We start from the raw sequence: 24,509 nt of genomic DNA, 5'->3' as shown, positions 1-24,509 counted from the left end.
TGAATTACAAGCCAGGCATGCAAAGATCTGCAAAGGGCAATGCAGACAGAGGCTGGTGCCAAGTGTCTGAGGTGGGTGAGCGCTCGGGGAGCTTGAGGCTGAGGCAGGAGGTCCGTGGGCTGGACGGTGGTGAGCGGGAGCCAGGGACAGAAGGCCGTGTGGGCCAGCTCGGCAGTGGGCTCAGGGGCGCAGCCGTGAGATATCAGCCCCTGGCAGTGCCTGGCGGGTACACACTGGACCGAGGAATCCTCCCTAGGCTGATGGGCCCCACCTGTGATTCCAGCACCTGGAAGTCGTGCGATCCGTCCTTGACCTTGAGATGCAAGGAGCCTCTGGATCCCTTAATCCGAGCTCAGCCTCCAGGAAACCCAGTTATGTGTCTGTCTACCTTTCTCTTTCTCTCAAAGAAAGATCAGCCGAGGGAGGGCACCTTCCAGAAGAGGAGCCCGTTGAAGGCTGTACAGGGGCCCCACACTCAGCAACTCCCGCGTCAGAGCTGAAGCAACCACAGCCTAACAGTCCAGTTTTACAGGTGAAATCGGGGTGCAGGGAGCAGCTGGGGCCCCACACCACTCAGAAGGGGCTGCCCCTGACGACGGGTTTCATGCCCTTTTCTCCACCTTCTAATGCTGGGCGTGAACTCACCGACCCTCAGCCCTAAACCCAGCCTTTTCCACTCTGCTCTGAGACGCTGGGACTGGGCCTCTGAAACCACATTTCTAGCCCCCCACAGGCTCCGCGTTAGGTTCTTCCGTGGCAGGTGCCAGAGGGCGTCTATGAAGACACAGGAACACTGTATCCTTCAGTCTGTTCCTCCTCCCAGTTGTCACTACAGTTGACCCCAGGAGTCACATGGGTTGCGGTGACAGGTTCCACACTCCAGGGTCAACTTCCGTGTGCCCACGACAAAGAAAGGCCCCCACTAGCCAGCTGCAGCCCTTTCCTTAGATGTCCGTGTTCCAGCTCCACAGGGCCCCTCCTCGGAGCTTCGAAGCGTTAGTAACACCAGACTCTCCTTCCGTGTCCCAGTCCTGGGCTGCTGGCTGCTTCTGCAGTTGTGACTCTGTGATTTCCCAGTGTCCCCTTTTTTTTTTCTTTTCATTTCTCTCGTACCTGGTTGATGATTCTTTATACCAGCTTCTCTCTGTTCAAGTGACTGGTAGAATTTCTGTCTCCTGATGGGACTCTGAGATGTACTACTTCTTAATTTCAAGTATAGTTTTAAAAAGCTCCTTTTCATCCTTTTCCTCCTCTGGTCCTCATTTCCTTCTTGTAAATCAGGGCTTGTTCATGTTACCAGGGAAACTGAGGCCCAGGAAGCTCAGGCCCCTCAAGTAGTAAGTGGTAGGGTCAAGTAGTAAGAAGTCAAGTGGTAACTTGACTTCAGGTCCCCTGCCGTGAAGGGCACTTCCTTTCCAAAGCCTGGCTGCTTGTCCTGGTTACAAGGGAAAAATCCAGGATTCCCACCTTGACTTGTGAAGTTGAGGTTATTATGCACTTTGTTACAAGCATCATAAAACCTATGCGTTAGGGAATACATTCCTTGGAAATAAAAAGGCAAGAACTAGAATTTGTTAGTAAATGCCCATGATAAATTCCAAAAGGAAGAAGACATCTCAATAAAATAGGATTATTCTATGAGGCTTACAGTTCTAAAAGGAATTTACTGTGAAAATGAGGTACTTTCCAGTTTAACTCTTGTTCCTCTCTACGTGACATTATATTGGTTGTATGTTTTACAGCGAGTATTTTAGTTGTGCATTTTTCTATATGTCTGGTATTTATAGGAGTTTTGGAGCACATAAAGAAAATGTGTGTTTATCCATAGTATCAGGGAATAGAGTTTCTCCTTAGGGTATTCTGTTGGAATGACTGTAATCACGATGTTGATCGACCATGTAAAAACAGAATAACGTGGCAAACACTTACACGGTACTTACAAGATCCCAGGCACCGTTCTGAGAGCTTTATGTATACTAACTTACATAATTTCCAAAACAACCCTAAGATAGGACTGTTATCTTTTTCACTGATGTCATGAAGGCACAGGGAGGTTGAGTAACTTGTCCAGGGTCACACAGCTGATAGGTATGAGAGCTGGGACTTGACCCCATGATACCTGGCTCCAGAATTCTTGTTCTTATCCAGTACACTAATCCTACTTCCAAACTCCTCCTTTTTTTGCATCTGCAGTTGCCGGCATAGTCAGGTTATATGATCTCTAAAAAATTAAGAAAAAGCAAGGTTGATGCAAGTTTGTAGAGCGTGCAGTCATGGTGGCGCAGTGTTACTTTGACAAGGTGCTGCCAGCATTGGCCAGCCTCGTCGGTGCTGGAGAGGGTGATGGATGGCATGTGTTCATCCTCCCAGTTGTCCACGTCGCTCTGTATCCCACCCTTTGGAAGTGCTCTGCATGCTGGCTCTGGGACTGGCCATGCAACTTGTTGTATTAGATTCCTATCTTGCATGACCAATTTCTACAACCTTAGCAGCCTAAAACAACATACATTTATTATCTCCAAGTTTCTGTGGGTCAAGGATCTGGGCATGGCTTGGTGGGTCCTTAAAGTTCCACAAGGCTGCAATCAAGGTATCAGCTGGGCTGTCTTCCTTTCTATAGCTCAGATTCCTCTTCCACGTTCGGAAGGCTATTGGCAGAATCCAGTTCCTTGCAGCTGTAGGACTGATGTCTGTTTTCCTGCTGGCTGTCAGCTGGAGGCTACTCTCAGCATCTAGAGGTCACTCATGGTTCCTTTCCATGTGGCCCAACATGACAGCTCACTTCTTCAAGGCCAGAGGGAGAAACTCTAATGCCAGTCTGCTAACAGGTAGTCTGTTAGCAGGAAATCACTCACTGGAAATCATGTGAGTGACAGTCCCACCTATGCCATATTCTGTTGACCAGAAACAAGGCACAGGTGCCATGTGTATCCAGGAGTAGGGGGCTATACATGGGTGTGACTCACTGGGGCTCATCTTAGAACTCTGTCTACCATGATTGTTTTGACCAGTGGGACAGTAGCAAACTTGACCCAAGCAGAAGCTTGGAAATGTGCTTGCATGTTTCTGCTGGGCCCCTGGCATTACTGTGAGGCCGTGCCTGCCTAATCTCCTGGAAGGAAGGAAGAGACATGTAAAGAAGCTCTGAGGCATCCCAATCAGAGCTTAGACCAATTTAGAACCAGTCCAACTCCAAACATGTGAAAGAGCCCAGCCAAAATCCGCAGAGTTGCCTGTCCAACCTGCAGCTGACTGTAGGTGCATGAATAAGCCCAGTCAAGACCAGAACCATCATCTGGCCCATAAATTCATGAGCAGTAATAAATGGTTGTTGTTTCAACTGCTGAGCTTAGGTGATTTGTTATGTAGCACTATTGTGTCAATGCTAACTGATACAGAATTACCATTTGCTGCATACCCACTCTTTGCCAGGCACCATGTTAGTTTTTCCACGTCTGTTTTCTCATTTAATCCTCAAAACAGCCCTGCAGGAGAGCTTGGGTCTATTCAGTATTTTCATTATTGATGTGGGTAAGGATATTAAGGTTATGATTACTAATGGCCAACAAGCACATGAAAAGATGCTCAACATCACTAATCATTAGGGAAATGCACATCAATTCATGGAGATACCATCTCACACCCAATAGGATGGCTACTATTTAAAAAAACACCCAGAAAATAATAAGTATTGGCAAGGACGTGAAGAAATTAGAGCCCTTGTCATTGTTGGTGGGAATATAAAATGGTGCAGCTTATAGGTAAAACAGTGTGGCAATTGCTCAAAAATTAAACATAGAATTACCGTATAATCCCACAATTCCACTTCTAGGTTTGTGCCAAAAAGAATTGAAAGCAGGATCTCAAAGAGATATTTGTACACCCATTTCAGAGCAGCATTATTTACAATAGCTAAAAGGTGAAAACAACCCAAGTGTTTGTCGATGGATGAGTAGATAAACAAAATGAGGTATGTATATATTATATATATATATATATATATACATACAGTGGATATTCAGCCTTAAAAAGGAAGGGCATTCTGACACTTGTTAAATTCTGGCTACATAGACTCAAGTATTCTGACACATGCTACAACATGGATGAACCTTGAGGACATTATGCTAAGTAAAATAAGCCAGTCACAGGAGGACACTGTATGATTCCATTTGTATGAGGTATCCAGAATAGTCAGATTTACAGAGAGAGAGTACAGAATGGTGGTTGCCCGGGGCTGGGGGGCAGGGAGGGGGAGGGGAGTTAGTGTTTAATGGGCACAGAGTTTCAGTTCTGGAAGATGAGAAGAGTTCTGGAGATGGATGGTGGTGATGGTTGCACAACAGTGTGAATGTACTTAGTAGCACTAAACCGTACACTTGAAACGGTTAAGATGGTAAATTTTATGTTATGTGTATTTTCCCACAATTTAAGATTATGATTACTGTCTCATCTGCTTGCAATACAAATCCTCCTGTCAAGGGTAAACAAGGCATGGAAGCTGCCGAGCCCTTACACTCATAGGCTCTGATGGGAGCCTAGCTGGGTTCAAATCTGGGCTCTAGCTGTGTGATGCAGCGGTACGATCTTGGCAATGCTACCTAAGCTCTCCAAGCTGCAGCTGCCTCCTTTGCAAAAATCAAGATAATAATAGGACCTAACTCCTAGCATTACTGTGAGGGTTGAGTGATGGGATACAAGGAAGATGCTGAGCGCAGTGCCTGGCAAGAAGAAAGCACCCGGTAAATGTCAGCTGTTGTTGGTACCTGATGAAAGACAACACCCACCCCAGGGATCCTAAAAAACCACCCAATACCTACTCATCATTATGCAGAACATAAAGAACATAATTAAGAATCTTGGCAACTGAAAAACAGCATATGGTTTTATACCTACTGTGTGATCATAAGAACAAACAACTTGTTCTTTTCCCTTTCGGTTAGTATTTAAAATTAAGGGAAAATTGCCCACAATAAAGTCTGGGCATGATGAAAATGGGTCACAGTACAAAGCCTTCCACAGTCAAATGATTCAGTTAGTGTTGAAACAGCCAAGCCACAGCTCTGGATCCTCTTTTCAACTCCCTCCAGCTTACAGACCCCTTTCTCCTCTGAAGCCCTGAGCCTCTCTTGAAGGTCTTGGGATGGGATGTCTCACATCTGGAGCTACATCTGATTTACCCTCCAGTACATCACTGTGCTGCTGACACTAAGAAGGCCTTTCTGAGCACCCAGAGGATTGGGTTCCTTTTGTCCTGAGCACCTGGGGGACATAGTTAGAGGTTCCCTAAGAACTTGGAGATAAGTTTACACTTAGAGTATTCAACTCTAAATCCTGCCCATAATGGATCACAACAGAGATGCAAAATGTGGCCATTTAAGCATGAAGACATCCAGGTCACCTAAGACCTCAGTATCATCCCCTAAAGAAAAAGCATGTCCATAAGTAGGCAGCTTTAGCTACTGGTGGTGGTGTTGGTGGTTACTCAGCCTTGGAGGAATGGAAAAGGGAGTCATAGAGGCAAATATTGTCAGGACCAGCCCAGCTCTCATCAGGGAAGGAATCATACCTGCGTCCATTGGTTCAGCCATGTCCATGGTGGAGGTGGACACCCTGGACTGTGTTAAGTCTGATGCCATTGTGGTTCCAGTTTCACGCTCACCAAGCCTGTTGGGTAGACCTGTCTACAGGGAAATAACGTATTCGTTATATGAACTCAAGTATTCTTGTTCCCATATGTGGTAGGCAGAATAATGTCTCCACCCCCAAAGATGTCGGTGTCCTAATTCTTAGAACCTGTGACTATGTTATGTTAAATGGCAAATGCAAATTAAGGTTGCAGATGGCATTAAGGTTGCTAATCAGCTGATCTTAGAATAGGGAGGTTATCCTGGATTATCTGGGTGGGCTGCATGTAATGACGAGGGTCCTTAAAAGTGGAAGAGGGAAGCAGTAGCAGCAGCGTGAGGTCAGCGATGAGTTGTGAGAAGGATTCAGCCAGTGTTTCTGGCTTTGCAGATGGAGGAAGAGGGCAGCAAGCCAAGGAATGCAGCCACCTCTAGGAGCTGGAAAAGGCAAGGGAACAGATTCTTAGAGCCTCCACGGGAACGCAGCCTTCTGACAGTTTGATTTTAGCCCAGTGAGACGGGTGCCAGACTTCTGGCCTACTGAACTGTAGGATAATAAATTTCTGTTGTTTTAAGCCACTAAATTTGTGGTGATTTGTTACAGCAGCAAGAGGAAACTAATACACCATGGCAGTGATTTCTCAACGTAAATGAATAAATTGGCATTTTGATTTATGTTTCCGTTTCAGGGTATGTGGTTTAAACTCTCCATGGGCTGACAAAATCAGATTTCTGACTCTGCAAAGCTAAGAAGACTCTGCTCCTGGAAGGCCTCTCCACTGACAGACTGTAAGATTAATTTCCATATTTTGAGAACGTCTGTGTGTGGAGTGCTTTTGGTATATTTCCTAGAATTCTCTCTACAGCCCTGTGAGCTAGGTATGCTTACGCCCATTTTATAGATGAGATAACTGTGGTTCAAGCTGGACCAAACAACCTCAAATGATCTGGATTTACACCCCATGTGGGTGTCTCTAACACGCATACCTCACTGCAGTGCTGTTCTAGAGAAGCTCCATCCCTTGGAGAACAATCCATCTGGTCACGCCTCATGAGAAGAGGAGCTGGGCAGAAGCAGGACGGCAAGCGTTCTCGTCTTCATGCTCAGCTGGGGCTTTTACCATTCTGTAGGGAGAAGGGGCTGGAGTGAACCCCACACACATTCTGTTATTTGCAAAGTGCTGCCTATCAACTTCTGAACACTTTCTGTATGTTAACTGTTTTACAAACTGTATACAGTTCATCACACTGTGTGTTCTGTTATTCTCAATTATTATTACTATTATTTTTGACTTAAGGATTTCTGAGTGAAAGAACTCCCTTAGGTAACCTGAGCCAGATATATTTACCCTGAACCAGGTGTGGTTTTCCCGAAGAGTAGGCAACCGACAAATGGTCAGAGAAAGCAGCCTCGGAGCCCACCATCCTGCATAGCTGAGGGTCTCCTTTTTCTACACAAATCTCTTGGTGGAATGCTCATAGATATAAAATCAGTGCCAGCAAACCCTCTTGGTTTCTCCTGTGCCTCCAGGAATGTGATTGGTCTACAGAACAGAGTTGAGAACAGATGCTGTTTGATCACGGTCTGCTCCAGTGGGTCTACATGACATGGAACATGTGACTGCCACTCCCCGAGCCTCCTGACTCACTTGGTCCAAGAGGGGACTTGCCCTGAGGGTTGGGGCGATGTGCCTAAAGTCCTGCAACTACAAAGTGGCAGGGCTGGGGTTCACACCCAGACTCCAGGCTCCAGCATTGCCCTTCCAGCTGTATCCCAGCCTCTGCTTTCCCCACGGCGCTTAGCCTGGTGCCTGGCGTGGATGAGGAGCCCCAAGGAGCTTCCTGAATGAAGCTGAGGCTGTACATGAGGGAGAGAAGCGTGACTTCCTCTCCTTGTCTGCCGGGGGTTTTGCTGGGTGACTGTAGGAATCGCTCGGCTGGCTTTCATCATCTACCAATTGGGGGTATTCACCTCTGGAAGTCATTCCGTCACTTGTGTTCTCAAGTCACTCCAGAGGTAGCTTGCTGGTGCCTTGCAGCTTTGCTCCAAATTTTCCATACAAATAAGCACGTAAGTGGAGAAGCCCCTGATTCCAGCCAAACCCCAGATTGCTGCTCTCTTTCCCAAAGGAAAGAAAGGAAACGTGTCTCGTGCTGCAGCTGGGCTGCCCGAGCGAGTCAAGAGCTGGGAGGCACTGATCGCTTTGGGACCGGCATCTTCCTCGATTTCATCTTTTCATTTTTCTGCTGGGCTTGAGGAGACCTGGGTCTTATTATTATCATGCGCCTCAGCAGAGATCTCGTCCTTCCCACCTTCTCCACTTACAGTAGGCCCAGCGAATTCAGTTCAGCCCCAGGAGCACCGATTGTGTGACCATCACGCCCGAGCCCTGAGTGGGGCAGAAGGAACACAGAGATGAGTGAGGGGCGCCTTCTCCAGGGAGGACACACTCTGGCCGGTGACCAGCCGGGGAGGGGCTGGCACAAGCAGAAGTGTCTGTCCTCCTGTGCGGCTGGGGAACTCACAGGGGGGGACCTGTGTCAGGTGCTTCCCTGTGTTACCTGCGTCCTTGCTGTTCCCCCACCTTTGCTGCACAGACAGGAATCCAGGCTCGGAGGCAGCGGCCAGAGTACGAGAGGTGGCAGGCTCCTGAGGACCTGGCTTCCAACCCGGTCCCCGCCACTCCCTATGCCTGTGACCTTGAGCGCTTTCCCCAGCTTCTCTGAGCCTCAGCTTGGTCACCTGTAAATGCAGAGGTACAGGACCACGGGGCTCAGTGAGAACACAAGGTTGGAAAGTTCAGTGCAGTATCCTCAGCGCTCCTGGAGATCAGACAGCTCCTTGGGGGCGAGCTCAGGTGCTGCCTCCCCTCCGGCTGTCTGCTCCGTTCAAGAAGAGCTGGGCTCCGTCACCCCAGAGGAAATGCCTGAGTGGATCCCGTAGGAATGGGTTTAGTGGCCTTGTTCTTCATTATTAGCCTCCCCAGAGGGACGTGTGCCTTGCCTGCCTGGCCGGCGTGGAACTGATGGATGAGAGGGGAGGGCAGAGTGGCCCGATGGGTCTTCCCTGCAGGAAGGAGCCTGGCCCTGAGGACAGCCACCCACGCAGCTCTGGCTGCACAGCCTTCCAAGCTCCGACCCAGACCTCCACTCCTTTTGCCCCCTTGGGAGGAGGTGGCTGGAAAGCTCATTTGCCGGGACTGCAAGACGCTGTGTGGCCCTGGGTTTGGTGAAGGTGGCAAGGGGCCTACGTGGGGGTATATCTATTGATTCCAGTGGCTTTCATGTCCTTCCTTGTTTCTCTCATTTTATTTTGTTCCAGCAGCGGCTTTCTTTTTGCTGCCTCTGAGAAGACCCTCGGGAGAGGCTGGCTCGGGGTCTTCCTCGCAAATGCACGTCTGGCTCAGGGCTGCTTTGATGGCTAGAGGGCAATTCGCCTTAGAAATCGGCTGCAGTGTTGGCAGTTCCTCCCGGAGAGAGCTTTTCCGGGGGGGACCTCGCGATGGAGTGTTGCTGCTCACGAGGGGGTGGGGAAGCAGAAGTAACCTAAAAGGAAAGGCATCTATTTTAATGTTCTTGCAGAGCTGCGCGTCTCCTGCATATGGGTCCAGCCCACTCTCGTGAAGCGGCTCCTTTTGGAAAACAGGGGACTTGCAAACGGCTTGTTAAAGCTAAGGAAACGAAGAGGAGAGGAAACAGAAGCGTGTGTAAGCAGAACCCAGCGCCTTCAGCTGTATTGGCAGGCCCCCGAATCCAAAAACCCTTGGTTTTCATTGGAGCCCAGAGAGACCTCACTTATCCTCATGGGATGGAAAGTGCCAGGTAGCCGGGAAGAAGGGGGCACCGTCACCCCCACTGCCTTCTCTGAGTTGACAGCTTTGCTAGGGAGACATACACAAAAAAGCCCTCTTGATATAAGAGAGCAAGTATGCCTAATAATAACAGCTAACATGCTTGCTGTATGTCGGTGCTTTAAAAGCATTAAGTAATTTAAGTTCACCAAAACCTTGTGATGCAGATATTATGATTATCATCTCCATTTTACAGATGAGAAAACGGAGGCACAGGGCAGTGAAGTAACTTGTCCAAGGTCATCTCTAGTAAGCTGAGGAGCTGGAATCAAATCCATGCTCTCTAGAACCCATGCTTATGTTCCTTACTACTGCTTGTTTCTGTCTCTTGCTCACCTTGGGAAATCCGGGCAACTCCGAGAGCTTTAAGTGGTGCATTTGCTGGCTCTTAAATCCCAGATCCCTGTTTGGTCGTCTTGTTGTACTTTTCTCCAGACTCACTTCTTTTTAAAAAAAAAAAATTTATTTATTTATTTATTTATTTTTCGCTGCGTTGGGTCTTCGTTGCTGCACGCGGGCTTTCTCTAGTTGCGGTGAGCGGGGGCTACTCTTTGTTGTGGTGCGCAGGCTTCTCATTGCGGCAGCTTCTCTTGTTGTGGAGCACGGGCTCTAGGTGCATGGGCTTCAGTCGTTGCAGCACGAGGGCTCAGTAGTTGTGGCTCTCGGGCTCTAGAGCACAGGCTCAGTAGTTGTGGCGCACAAGCTTAGTTGCTCCATGGCATGTGGGATCTTCCCGGACCAGGGCTCGAACCTGTGTCCCCTGCACTGGCAGGTGGATTCTTAACCACTGCGCCACCAGGGAAGCCCTTTTGTTTAAAATTTATAAATTGAAGTATAGCTGATTTACAGTATCACTTAAGTTTCAGATGCATAGCACAGCGATTCAGTTATACATACATATATATGTGTGTGTGTGTAACTTTTTCAGATTCTTTTCCCTTATAGGGTTCTATATAATATTGAGTATAGTTCCCTGTGCTATACAGTAGGTCCTTGCTGGTTATCTATTTTATGCATAGCAGTGTGTATATGTTAATCCCATACTCCTAATTTATCCCTCCCCCCCCTTTCCCCTTTGGTAACCATGAGTTTGTTTTCTGTGTCAGCAGACTCACTTCTTCTTGAACCCTGGCCTTCTTCCTCTTGTGTGAATCACCTCACTGTGGCCGAAGGGCAGAGTCTGGAGTCAGCAGGGTGCAGGCTGGGAAAGCAGAGGGTCTGGTCCGCGGGCAGTTGTGGTCTTCATCTCAGAAGCATCTGCCTGGCACATAGGGGCTTGCTCTGAGCCGGGCTCTGTGCTGGGCACTGGGGATACACCTGGCCTTCTGGATCTTGCCATCTACTTGGGGAATCAGACAATAAACGAATCAACATATAGAAACCCGGGTGAACACTACACAGAGCATTGCAGCTGGCTCACGTGTTCAAGAGTGATGGGTGTCTGTTTCGAGTTGGATGACCAGATGAGGCCTCTCAGAGAAGCGACACTGAAACTGAGATCTTAATGTCGAAATGGAGCCAGCCATGGGGTGATCAGGGGAGGGGTGCTCCAGGGAGAGGCACCTGCGTGGCTCAGGGCCCCGCTGTGAGGGCAGGATGGGTGTGTGTGGACACAGGCTGTGTTGCGGGAGCGTGGCGGGTGAGGAGTGTGGCAGAGGTAAGGTAGGGGAGGAGGCTGGGATGCAGGGCTTCGTAGGTCACGGTGAGGCGCTACGCTTTCGTTTAAGTGCGTTAGAGAGCCACGGAGGCTGTGAGAGCGGGAGGGACAGGATCGCATGAAATGCTGCCATTTTGCTGACACCAGCCCCTCTGCTGTGGTGCACGTGTCAGCCTCAGATGCCAGTAGTGTGGCCTGATGGTTAGAGCTGCGGTCATGGAATGAGAACAGCTATTCCATTCATCCTCTTGTTCTTCATCCAGCAAGCGTCCTTGGGCACCGACCAGGGCCCAACACATTGCTTGGCACCGATGATACAAAGTGGACTGGGGTACATCCCCGGCCTCCAGCAGTTGCTGCTATGGGGACACAAGGAAAGTATTGGCCCAGCACTGGTCAGCAGAGGTTGAAAGTCAGCTTCCCCGAAGGGTACAGGACAAAAGTAAATGATCCTCTGGTCTTTTACGAGATGCACCTGAGACATATTAGAAAATAAGTAATTTTCTGACTGTTAAGAAATCTTAATTAAAATAACATGAATACAATCCAATGGAATAAATATTAACGGAACCACTAAGTTTGTCTGGTTATGGGGACTCAGAGAGAAGGTGGTCCTGGAAGATAAGGAGGAGAAAGGGTTGGGGGGAAATCTGGGCAGAGGGAACAGGGTGCTTGGCCTGCGTGTTCTGGACCCTCTTACTAGGAGCGTTGGGGGAAGGAAGGGAGCATGACGAGGTCAAACTTGGAAAAAAATCCTCTGTCATCTCTCCTTACAAATGTTACAGCCTCACATTTCAGTCAACACCCTTTCATGGGTAGGGACACTAGCCACGCTCAGAAGTAGCCAAGTTCCCAGCAGCTAGAAACTTACAAGACCTTGCTGACAACTGGGCCTGGTAGAGAAAAACCAAAACCAAAACCAAAACCAACTTTCTTCCCCTAAATCCCAATGCATGTTATCGTGCCCTCCGGTGGCTCAAAGTGAAATGACAATCCCGCAGATCCCAAACAAAACGCTCCATTGTTCTCTACTGTTTACTAAGTAACCAACCTATTTATTGTGCTTCACCCCGTGTACCTACCATTCGCAGACCTGGCAAATGTTGTCTCTTCCATGATGTTCTCCTATATTTCCATCCGCAAATAATTTCTGCCTACTCAGTCCTTATTACTCATCCACGCATTTTTCACTTATCTTTTGAGAAACTATTATTATATGCTGGGCTTTTGAACATCTGCCTTGAATTCAAGTTCCCCTGTCTTCCCAGGCACACCAGGAGCTTCTGGAAGGTGGAGAATCAGACTGAGTCCCTCTGTGTTTGATAGAGGGGTAGAACATTAATTAGAACCAAACTAAATGTGGCCACTTGTACCTGCAAGAGGGGTGTGTGAGACACAATTTGTGTGAGACGCAAAAAGGGACATACAGTTCTTTTTTTCCCTGTGTTTAATTAAAAAAAATTTAAATTGAAGTATAGTTGATTGGCAATGCTGTGTTAGTTTCAGGTGTACAGCAAAGTAATTCAGTTATATAGAGAGCATTATATACATATATATGTGTTCTTTTTCAGATTCTTTTCCATTATAGGTTATTACAAGATATTGACCATAGTTTCCTGTGCAATACAGTAGGTCTTTGTCAGTTATCTGTTTTATATATGGTAGTGTGTAAGGACATACGTTTCTATTCTGACCTTTTTCCTTTGCTGAGCTTTGCTGGAGAAGAAGCAATTGTTGCGACTGCTCCTGATGCAGGGCCAGCTAATGTACTGAGTGCTTAGGAGACCTGAGTGATTAACCTTTCTGCACCTCAGTTTATTCCTCTGTCCAGTGGAGATGATAGTACCTCTTGCATAGACAGCTCTGTGAGCGTTAGCTGAGTTTCTACATGTGATGTGGTTAAGAGCCGCTCTGCTATTGCCCAGAATGGGACTGGCTTGTGGGATTACAATAGAATAATGACTGCCTTCTCGGTCTGCTGCAAAGATGACATTTGATAATACCTGTAAAGTCCTAGAACATGGCCTGGCATCATGAGATACAGTCAGCCCAGAGAGGCCTCCATCCACCCGAACGGGTGATTTGAATATATAGACTGGAAAAACGCATTTGGAGACATTTGTGGTTAACTGAACACAGGCTGGCTATTAGATGACATTGGGAAAGAGAAAAGTGGTCCCTGACATCCAGGAGCTGGCCTGATGCTCTTAGCCTGGCTTGGCTGTTGTCATCTAATCTGTCTGTTTTTTGTGGCTACTGAAGTCTCTGTTTGCTTAGCTTAGTTGTGTGCTCATAACTGGACAGTTATTTCCTGAAAGGCCGGGTCCAGTAAGCCACCAAGACTATGCCAAAGGGCTTTGTGTGTGTGTATGTGTGTGTGCTGGTGCCTGCCTTCAACACCCATTCACACAGGTAACAACTCTGCCTAGGCCTTCACTTCCTGCTTGCACAAAACCACGAGGGCAGATGGAGGGGTGTGCTCAGGGCCTTCCCGGGGCTTTCCTGAGCGTGAGCACAGCCCTGTGCGCGCGTGTGACATTCTAGGTTCCTAGGAGCTGTGTCAGAACTTTCCGAAGCCACCTATGAACATCTCACTCCCCTGTTTTGTCAGCTGGTTGCTTCCCCAACCCTCCTTGGGCAGCTGTCACGTGGGACATTTGCCATGAAGTGTTTCTCAGAAATGTCCCAGGAAAAAGTCTCTTCCCACCTGGCGAGCTCTGAGTCAGGTCAAACAAAGAGAGGCCGTGAAAGTGGAGAGCTCCAGCAAACGGCCAGACAGGTCCCAGAGTGACCATGCTTGGAGAAGGGGGCTTTGGAGGGGCTTCAGTCCCACCCTGCCCCCCTCCACAGGCTGCTGGTTTCCACTGGGACTTAGGGCTGTGGTTTTCAAGCCTATTGTGAAGCTGGAGAGGAAGGATGGGAACACGGCAAGTGAAGATGCCACATGGCTCAATTTTTTTCAAAAGAACGGACTTAGCCTTTTTTTCTGAAACAACTGTTTCCCAGATCGTTGCGTTTATGGAGGAGCGGATTTTTGAAGGGCCTCACTCCACCTCATTCCCATTGACGTCATCCTCCCAAGCCATTTTTAGGAATAATTAATCTAAGTCATTTGCATTATGCTGGTGCAATCACTCCTGTCTTCTCGCCTCACATATTCAAACATTCTGCAAGAAAGCCCCACGCCTTCCGCAAGTACGCTTCTTTGTACAAGTCAAGAGGAAGGGTCTAGGGTTATATCTGGGGCAAGAGGATTTAAAACAGGGACAAGAAGAAAATAGAAGCTGCCCTTCTTCTATTTCTCTGTCTTGCCTCTTCTCCCAAATTCTTGGGGAGATTGCCCTGGTTGTGGGACTCAGAGTAATTTCATTTACATTTCAAAAGACTGAGAACAAGGCAGATACCTGGGATGTCCCAAAAGAACATTTCCTGAGCACATAGGGCAGCCAGGGGTTGGGTATCCAGTGATGAGTAAGACACAGACTCTTTTGAGTATCTCATAGTTCAGGGGGGACATAACGGTATATGATTAAGGGAGATGAGGCAGGTGCTATGGAAGAGGAATCCTGAAATCTCAGTTGTTTAACACGAGGCATGTTTCTCGCTCACCCCCAGCCCCTCCCCTTGGTGATGCAGGCTGTGGCAGGGCGGGGACCCAGGCTCCTTCCACCTTGTGGCTCCTTCCTCTGTGGATCCTCAGAGTCCTCTCCATTCAGCCTGATGGATGGGGGCGGGGCGGGGAGGAAGGGGGTCAGCACGTGGCTGTGATGCGAGCTTGGAAGGGCTGGGTGTCCTAAGAGAGATCATGGAGTTTCTGGGTGGGGAAGGACTTCTAACCGAGCGCTCTGGGATAGTGTTTTTGAGCAACCGATCTTTCAGCTTGGCTTCAGTGGCCCGGGCCTCATGCTGTAGACAGGAATACAGGTGGGTGTGGGCCCTTCAGAGTTCAGCTTAGGCATCTCTGGGGGAGTCAGGATACTCCCTGAGCCATCATGGCAGCTGGGAATCAGCAACATCAACACACTTTCTGTCCTTTCTTTACTTGTGCATCGGGCTGGACTCTCAGCTACAAGGGACAGAAGTAAAGCGGGTGAGGGTGGGAGATGGGTGAAGAGGGTCAAAAGGCACAGACTTCCAGTTATAAAATAAACAAGTCATAGGATGTCAGGTACAGCATGGTAACTGTAGTTAATGATGCTCTATTGTATATTTGAGAGTTGCTAAGAGAGTAGATGTTAAAAGTTTTCATTGCAAGGAAAAAACTTTGTAACTGTGTGGTGATGGATGTTGACTAATTGCAGTGACCATTTCACAATATAGACAAATGCTGAATTATCATGTCGGGTACCTGAAACTAATATAATGTGGTATGTCAATTATATCTAAAATATATATAATATAAAATAGTTCATATTATATAATATACAATGTTACATATATACTATATATGTATGTATACTGTATCCATATATCCATATATATATATCATATATATCATACATATATTATACAGTACATATACGTATACTGCCGTGGTCACAGGAAGTATAAATAAATCAAGTACAGGTGAATTAAAAAAAGAAAGAAATTAGTTTAAGCAAAGAGGGGATTTATCATGTTGATAAATTGTATCAGTTTAGGTTCTAGTGGTCAGGATACAGTCAGGAGAGAAAGAACCCAGTGCACAGAACAGGGCAAGTTTGATAGAAAGAAGCCTTCATTGTAACGAGGGATTAGAGTGATGAAGGGTTGGCCCGAGGAGGGCAAGAGAACCGTAAAAGGATGTAGCAAGAGGTGATGTAAGGAGCAGCCATTGCCCCTCGGGCTGAGATAGGGCGACTAAGCGAGGCCCAGACTGCACTGGACACGGACAGCATGTCTTCGACCCTCTGAATGGCAAGAGAAGTTGCTGTGGTGCTGGGCCGGCAGAACTTACTGGAACTTGCAAGAAATCTGCTTCCTATGAAGTCAAGGAAAGCTGTTCACAGGGAGGTGTCTCACCAGGCACTCTGCACTCACCCTGAGGGGGCTGCCAGGGAAGCTGCTGGCCACTGCGCCCTGCAGGAGCCTGGGCTGGGGGAGTCACCTGAGCGGGGTGGAGGAGCCCTGTGGCCCCAGGAGCTTGCCTAAGGTGCCCTGGAACCAGGGGAATGTCCCCTACGCCTGTAGCGTCTCTCCCGCGCCCTCTACTGACAAACATTAGCGTTATGCCAACTGGCAAAGGAAAAATATTTAAAGGATCCAGGTCTATTTCCCCAGAGCCGGTGATGAAGACTGAATTTGGAGCTGAGAGGCAATCAGTGGATAATTGACACAGTGGTTAATGGTGATTTGTGGCCTTCAGGAAAGGCTGGATCCAGAGGTAGTCCAAAAGACATAATAAATTCTTTTCATCTCTTTGTTCTGCTTGTCTCCTGATTTTATTCTCTGGTTTTTTCCCCATGGGTCAGGCTAGAGAGCTTTTGGCAGCCCTGGGCTCACAGCCTCCCAGTTTAGGCCCCTCATAGGAAGAGGTCTCTTCTATCTGCAGATTAATCCCAGGAAAGACTGACTGGCCCTCCTTGGGCTGGACCCCATCTCTGAGCCAGTAATGGAGGCTTTATCAGCCCGGGTCACGTGGCTACCCTGGTCCTCACCACGACCAGGAGCTCACAGGGCCACACAGGAGAGGGGGAGGCCCCAGGAGCCAGTGACGTAGGTTTAGCCAGCCCAATGCTCTACTCCAATCCTCCGCCACGCCCTCCACCCACACATCCCCCCGTTTCAGTTACTGGCACCACCATCTGGTTGTTCAGACCTCTTGAGATCCCTTTTGCTTTCAGACCGAATCCAGCAGGGAATCCTCCACTGCCCCCTCCCCCATCCACCCAGCCCCCTCTATCTCAGATGCTCCTGTCAGCTCCCAGCCGGCCCCTGCCTCTCTTTGCCCTCTCTGGTCTATTCTCAAGATGGTAGTTACAGTTTTCCTGTAAATAGTGAGTCGGACACATCACTGCTCCCGTTATTCCGCGCGGAGCGGGCACCAGAGCCCTAACAGGTCCCAGGTCCCACCCACCTGGCGTTCCCCTCCCATCTCATATCTGCTCGCTCCACCTCTCACCACGCCCCTCCAGCCACACCGGGCTCCCTGCGATTTCTCAGAACTTGGCCCCAGCTGTTTCATTCGCCAGGAACCCCTCTTCCCCAATCCTTCGTCAGACACCAGCACCCAGTGGGGTTTCCTGCTCACCCCTGGTAAAACTGCAACCCTCCCTGGTGCGTGATCCTCCGTTACTGGGTTCCATTTCCCCCATGGCACTTGTACTATCCAAAAATATGAAATCGTTCACTTATTTACTATTTTTTTTTTTTGAAGCAGTATCTCTATCCTGCTAGGTATTAGCTCCACAGGGCAGGGGTTTTTGCCTGTTTTGTTTCTTGCTCTGTCTCCAGAATTTAGAATGCTGCCACATGCATGGTAGCCCTTAGTAAATATCTGTTGGATGAATGAATGGATCAGAATAAAGGCGGTGAGAATGTGGGCTGGGCAAAATTATCCCACCCACCGCAGTGTATTCCTGTCCCCACCAGACTCTGCCCCTCGACAGCAAAAACACGTCCCATCATCATTTATTTGTCAGGGGCCAGAAGATTCTCACAGGTATAACGGATGCCAGCTTGAGGACATCTTCTCTGAGGAAGAAGCTTATGACTGGTGCTTGGAGCAGAAGAACAAAGAAAGGAAGTCAGACTCCAATTCAGTGGACGTTGACAGAGCACCTACTGGTAGAGGCTCTATGTTTGGTCTCCCGTCCTTATCACCTCCTGTCCATCCTTCTTGGTAGAGGACTTTTGACCCCAGCTCCATCCTTATACATGTTGTTGGGATATTACAGAGTCAACTTAGTAATTCATATTGAAGTGATTAATTCAGGACTCTGATATGTCAGGGGGCTAGGGACTAGGATGCAAGGATGCACAGGGCAGGTGGTCCCAGGTCTCATGGATTTGCCGTCTAGTGGGGAGACAAGTAAACATGGACTTAGGGTGCAGTGTAGGTTCTATGTGCTGCTAACAGTCAGAGAAGGCTTCCTGGAGGAAGTGTCATTTCAGCTGGGTTCTTAGCAATGAGTGGAAGTTAATTAAGAGAAGAGGTGGAGGGACTTCCCTGGTGGTGCAGTGGTTAAGAATCTGCCTGCCAATGCAGGGGACATGGGTTTGTGCCCTTGGCTGGGAAGATCCCACATGCCGCGGAGCAACTAAGCTCGTGCACCACAGCTACTGAGCCCGTGTGCCACAACTACTGAAGCCCGGGCACCAAGAGCCCATGCTCCACAAAGAGAGAAGCCACTGCAATGAGAAGCCTGCACACTGCAACGAAGAGCAGACCCCACTCGCCGTCACTAGAGAAAAGCTGGCGCGCAGCAACGAAGACTCAACGCAGCCAAAAATAGAGTATAATCCATAAAAAATATCAAATCACTAAGTTGTACACTTGAAACTAATACTGTAAATCAGTGATACTTAAATAAACAACAAAATAAATATTTAAATAAAACTATAAGAGATTTTGTTGTTGCTTCTCTAAAGATGGCGTCTTGATAGTACTTTTGGTAGCAAGGACAACCTAATGAGGACAACCGCTGACGTCTTTTCCTGGAGTAGTCGGGCTCCTCATTCCCAGCCCATTCCGGAATAGGGTGTTGGTCCTACCTTAGCATGGGCACCACCGTCACGATTGGTTTTATTATCATTTTTTTAAATATAAATTTATTTATTTAATTTATTTATTTTTGGCTGCATTGGGTCTTCGTTGCTGCGCGTGGACTTTCTCTAGTTGCGGCGAGCAGGGGCTACTCTTTGTTGTGGTGCGCGGGCTTCTCATTGCGGTGGCTTCTCTTGTTGCGGAGCACGGGCTCTAGGAGCAAGGGCTTCAGTAGTTGTGGCACGTGGGCTCAGTAGTTCTGGCTCATAGGCTCTAGAGTGCAGGCTCAGTAGTTGCGGCACACAGGGTTAGTTGCTCTGCGGTATGTGGGATCTTCCTGGACCAGGGCTTGAACCCATGTCCCCTGCATTGGCAGGTGGATTCTTAACCACTGCACCACCAGGGAAGCCCTATTATTATTATTATTGCTATTATCATTTGGTGGCAGTTTGCTACCAAAAGTACTATCAAGATATCTTTAGAGAAGCAACAACAAAATCTCTTATAGTTTTATTTAAATATTTATTTATTTGGTTGTTTATTTAATTGAACTATCACTGATTTACAATATTAGTTTCAAGTGTACAACTTAGTGATTTGATATTTTTTATAGATTATACTCAATTTAAAGTTATTACAAAATATTGGCTATATTCCCTGGGCTGTACGTGACATCTTTGTGTCTTTTGTGTTTCATATTTACTTGTTTGAACATCTTAATCCCCTTCCCCTATCCTGCCCCTCTTGCCATTCCTCTCCCCACTGGTAACCACTAATTTGTCCTCTGTATCTGTGGGTCTATTTTTGTTTTGTTATAGTTTTAAAATGACAGCTTTCTCAGTCTGTCTCTATCTCTCTATTCCTTCCTCCCCTCCACCAACTTCATTTCCTTTTTTTTTTTTTAATATGGAAAATTCCCAAATCTGTATGAGAGCAGAGAGAAAAGTGTAATGAACTCCCATGGACCCATCAATCAACTGCAACAATTATCACAGTTTTGTCAATCTCATTTATCTATACTCCATCCCTCTTTGTGTCTTTCACCCCATGCTGGGATATATTAAAATAAATCCCAGACAGCAAATTATTTCATCTATAAATGACTCAGTATGTGTAACAGATAAAGTCTTTAAAAAATATAATGACGATACCATCATCACTCCTAAAACTTAAAAATATTTCCTTAATAGCATCAAATATACAGAGTGGTTTCAAATTTCCCTGATGGACTAAAAAATCTTTTCACAGTTGCTTTTGTTTGGATAAGTCCATATATTGTATTTGTTTGATGTGTTTCTAAGCTTCATTTGATCTCGGATAATTTCTCTCTGTCTCTCACTCTTTTGCTCTCTCTTACTCTTGTCAATTTCTTATTGAAGAAATCAGGTCACTTATCGTCTAGATTTTTCCATGTTCTGGATTTGATGGACTGTACCCTAACATATTCTTGTATCTTCCCTATTTCCTATAAAGTGGTAATTAGATATAGAGGTTTGATCAGATTCACATTTAACATTACGACAAGATAAAATGACATTTTTTTTCACTTCGACCCATCAAGGTTTTGCACAGTGCACAGCATTACGTTGGTTAGGGAACTCGGGAGAGAGGCTAGTTGGGTGATGCTTCTGTGTTTATTATGAGGCTGGGTTTTGCGTGAAGAGGGGCTAAGGGCTATCCCAGGCTAGTGATGCAGGGAAGGGCCAGTGCTTACAGACCACCCCCCCCACCTCAACCCCCGTGCAAAGGGAGCAGAATTAACATGCATTTTCTTTCATCTCTGTCTTCTCATTGGACATGTCTGCTCATGGTCTCCTGCAGGCTGATTGTACTAGGGAAACAGAGGCAGCTTAGAACCTAGCATAGGTCCCCCAGCAATAATCAGGCCTTTGAATGATGACATTTACCCTAGAAGATCTTTTTGATGACATGAAAGATATTACACCGACTCAGGAGCATGTGTTCACCATCATTTGAATGTTTTACTTGGACTTAGCCTGACTTCCTCCCAATGCAGAGCCTGACCTGAGCTTGTGTACGTGTAGTTTCTTTAGGACAGTGATCCCAAGGAAGCAGACGGGGATTTGAGAAGACTGAAACAGGGAAAGAGAGGAAACCAAAGCAGGTGAGCAACTGAGCTGGTTGATGCTGTGGACAACTGGAGCTCAGTTTTGCTGAGGACTCTCAGGAGAACTGTGCTGAATGCATTCTGGAATTTTCCACCTGAGAGGTGAGAATGAGCGTCTTCATCACTGGCTACCACCTCCCATTCATGAAGAAAGAGTTGATACAGGGGACGTCCACGTGCACCTTCCAGGTTTGCACATGCACCAGAATGGCTGAGTTAGTCCTCAGCTGTGTCCCACAAGAAGTTGAAAAAACTATGCTGATACAGAAAACCAGAGTTATATGGTCCAACAAAGGCAAGGCGCTGTCCAGACGTACCTGCGTGCTGCCGTTTGCTACATCTTGAATTAAAAGGTGGGCCATCGACAGGCATGTGAAAAGATGCTCAACATCGCTATTAGAGAAATGCAAATCAAAACTAAAAAGAGGTACCACCTCACACAAGTCAAAATGGCCATCACCAAAAAGTCTACAAATAATAAATGCTGGAGAGGGTGTGGAGTTAAGGGAGCCCTCCTGCACTGTTGGTGGGAATGTAAATTGATACAGCCACTATGAGAACAGTATGGAGATTCCTTAAAAAACTAAAAATAAAGTTACCACATGGTCCAGCAATCCCACTCCTGGGCATATATCCAGAGAAACCATAATTCAAAAAGATACATGCACCACAATGTTCATTGCAGCACTATTTACAATAACCAAGACATGGAAGCAACCTAACAAGCTACTGGGCAATGCCTTTGGTGACTGTCCTTGGACAAAACTTTGGAACTAGCTACACAGTATCTGACCGAATCTGTCCCTAGTACTTAACAATTGTCACCTGGTAAACAGTGGGTAATAGCTAAATTTTCACTGGATGGATTAAAGAATTATTTCAACCTAATCATAATGTTGACAATAAAAGCCAATATCTGAACTTTTAGTATCTGTCAGCCACTGTGATTTACATTAATTCTACCTAGCACTGTGTGAGGAACTTAAAATCATTATTCCCATTGGACAGATGAGAAAACCCAGGCTCAGAGAGGTTGAGTGATTGTGCTGAGGCTGAAGCCAGCATGTGAACACAAAGCCTGGGCCCTGAACATCTGTGGTATCCAGACTCTCAATGGGAGGGGCTATAGGTTATACTTCTGTGTCCCTAGCCAACTTGTAAGGGAGTTTTTTGAGTATGTTTTGGGCCCTCCATAATTTCTCTTATTTCATTGATGAATTGCATTTAAGTCAATGACATAGTTCACTAAAGAAGAAAGAGTTACCACTTTGCTCTAAAGCACAGATTTCCAAGTAATCAGGAGGGAAGATTCTCTTAGTTGGGTGCTTGGAGGAGCGTCACGGAGCCTGAAAAACTCTAGATTGAAGTGACATGCAGCATGTTGCTACCTATAACATTGGTGCATTTTCTGGGAGCACAAACCCACAGACTTCACTAGATTCTCAGTATGTGAACTCAGAAAAGCTAAGAACAAGTGCTTTAGACAATTAAAACTAGCTCTATCAAGAATTATCCTGATGGATATAATTTACTCTCCAGAATTGCCAGAGAGAGGAAGTAATTTTGAACATGTGGGAAAAAGGGGCAGGATTGCTAAAGAGGGGTTGACCTGATTACAAACTGTCAGGCACTGTGGGCTCTCTCTTCTAGCTTCTACCAGATCCTGCTGAATCCTTTGTGTCATATCACTCTTCTCCCGTGAGACGGGGGCCATGTCCTACTCATCATCGATTCTGTGAAGCGTGGCTTGGTGTCTGGCAAACAGCAGGACTATGAAGATGTTAGTGGAACTATTAGGTCTGGGAAGCAGTGGGCCTTTCTCTAGAGTTCGATTTCCCACCAAAGTGAGGTCGGTCTCTTGTGCATTCTGAGTCTCGGATGATGGGGAGATGAAGTTGTCGTCTTTTAGTCTACCACTAGGCGGCGCTATTGGTCTGCAGTTGGGTCCCTCCATTGTCTCCTTCTGCTCTGTAACAATGCATTATTCAAAAGGATGATTGCTACCAACAGTTAGACTTACAATGTATAATGTCACATAAAAATGATCAATAACGAATGGGATGGGGCCGATGATTAGCTGCATCCCGACTCCCTAGCACCTGCTTTTGCGTGGATGGTACCTGCAGGATCGACACCACCTTGCCTATGCTCTGAAAGATTCATAGATTTGTTGTGAGAACCCACAGGTTGCTGCCAAGTATTTCAAAGGGATTTGCTTTCCTCGCTCCATATGCTCGTCATGAGGAGGATGGAAAATGATCCCTCTCGTGCAAGGTGCACCTATTTCCAGTCTCAATTTTAGGTTAGCAACATCAGATTGTATAACTTACAAGAGTCTCCTCTGGAGGGATGTACAGGAAGTTTTAAGGGTGCAGGCAGCAGCGGGAGGCAGAAGGTGGCCCCCAGCTAGGCTGAGCAGTAGATGAAAGGTGCCTTTGAGGATGCTCTCTGAGCATCCCTCCTTCCCCACTGTGGTCCTGCCCTCGCCTAGACAGCCTGCCTTCCTTCGGTCCCCTTGCTCTAAGCTCTTGCCTCTAGGGGACAGCATGGCATAACGACAAGCACTCTGGAGCCTGGGTCAGGGCACTGGGGTTCCAGCTAGCGCTGCTTTTGCCTGGAACTTCTGCTGTGTGATTTTGGGCAAGTCGCTACCTGTCCTGTAGACAGTCTTTGTTTCCTCGCCTGCAAAATGGAGATGTTAATACCTGCTTTATCAGAGCGTGTGAAGGCTCTTCCTATACTGTGCTATGCTCTCTCAGTGGGAGGCATCTAGAGGATTAGAAAAACCCAGGTTCTAGGTCCTTTTAAAATTAATTAATTAATTAATTTTAAAAAAATTCAGCAGGTTCTTATTACTTATCTATTTTTTAAATTAAAAAAATTTTTTATACTGCAGGTTCTTATTAGTCATCCATTTTATACACATCAGTGTATACATGTCAATCCCAATCTCCCAATTCAGCACACCACCATCCCCAAACCCTGCTGCTTTCCCCCCTTGGTGTCCATACGTTTGTTCTCTACATCTGTGCCTCAATTTCTGCCCTGCAAACCGGTTCATCTGTACCATTTTTCTAGGTTCCACATATATGCGTTAATATGCGATATTTGTTTTTCTCTTTCTGACTTACTTCACTCTGTATGACAGTCTCTAGATCCATCCATGTCTCAACAAATGAGCCAATTTCATTCCTTTTTATGGCCGAGTAATATTCCATTGTATATATGTACCAATTCTTTATCCATTCATCTGTCAATGGGCATCTAGGTTGCTTCCATGACCTGGCTATTGTAAATAGTGCTGCAGTGAATGTTGGGGTGCATGTGTCTTTTTGAATTATGGTTTTCTCTGGGTATATGCCCAGTAGTGGGATTGCTGGATCATATGGTAATTCTATTTTTAGTTTTTTAAGGAACTTCCATACTGTTCTCCATAGTGGCTGTATCAATTTACATTCCCACCAACAGTCCAAGAGGGTTCCCTTTACTCCACACCCTCTCCAGCATTTGTTGTTTGTAGATTTTCTGATGATGCCCATTCTAACTGGTGTGAGGTGAAACCTCA

General features: G+C 46.9%; 1 long non-coding RNA gene across 1 annotated transcript in view; it reads left to right on the top strand.

Moving 5' to 3' along the window:
• LOC103000489 (uncharacterized) overlaps positions 1–16,495 on the top strand; it is a 54,355-nt gene extending 37,860 nt beyond the window's left edge. Inside the window, exons 3-4 of the long non-coding RNA XR_451626.2 lie at positions 6,314–6,413; positions 7,156–16,495. This is a non-coding gene — a long non-coding RNA (uncharacterized LOC103000489). The remainder of the gene's footprint in view (positions 1–6,313; positions 6,414–7,155) is intronic.
• Positions 16,496–24,509: the final 8,014 nt, after the last annotated feature.

The sequence above is a fragment of the Balaenoptera acutorostrata genome, chromosome 17 (genome assembly GCF_949987535.1).
Source record: "Balaenoptera acutorostrata chromosome 17, mBalAcu1.1, whole genome shotgun sequence".
Taxonomy (NCBI): domain Eukaryota; kingdom Metazoa; phylum Chordata; class Mammalia; order Artiodactyla; family Balaenopteridae; genus Balaenoptera; species Balaenoptera acutorostrata.
The sequence above is the reverse complement of the archived record's forward strand: the minus strand, read 5'-3'. Positions and strand labels throughout refer to the sequence as shown.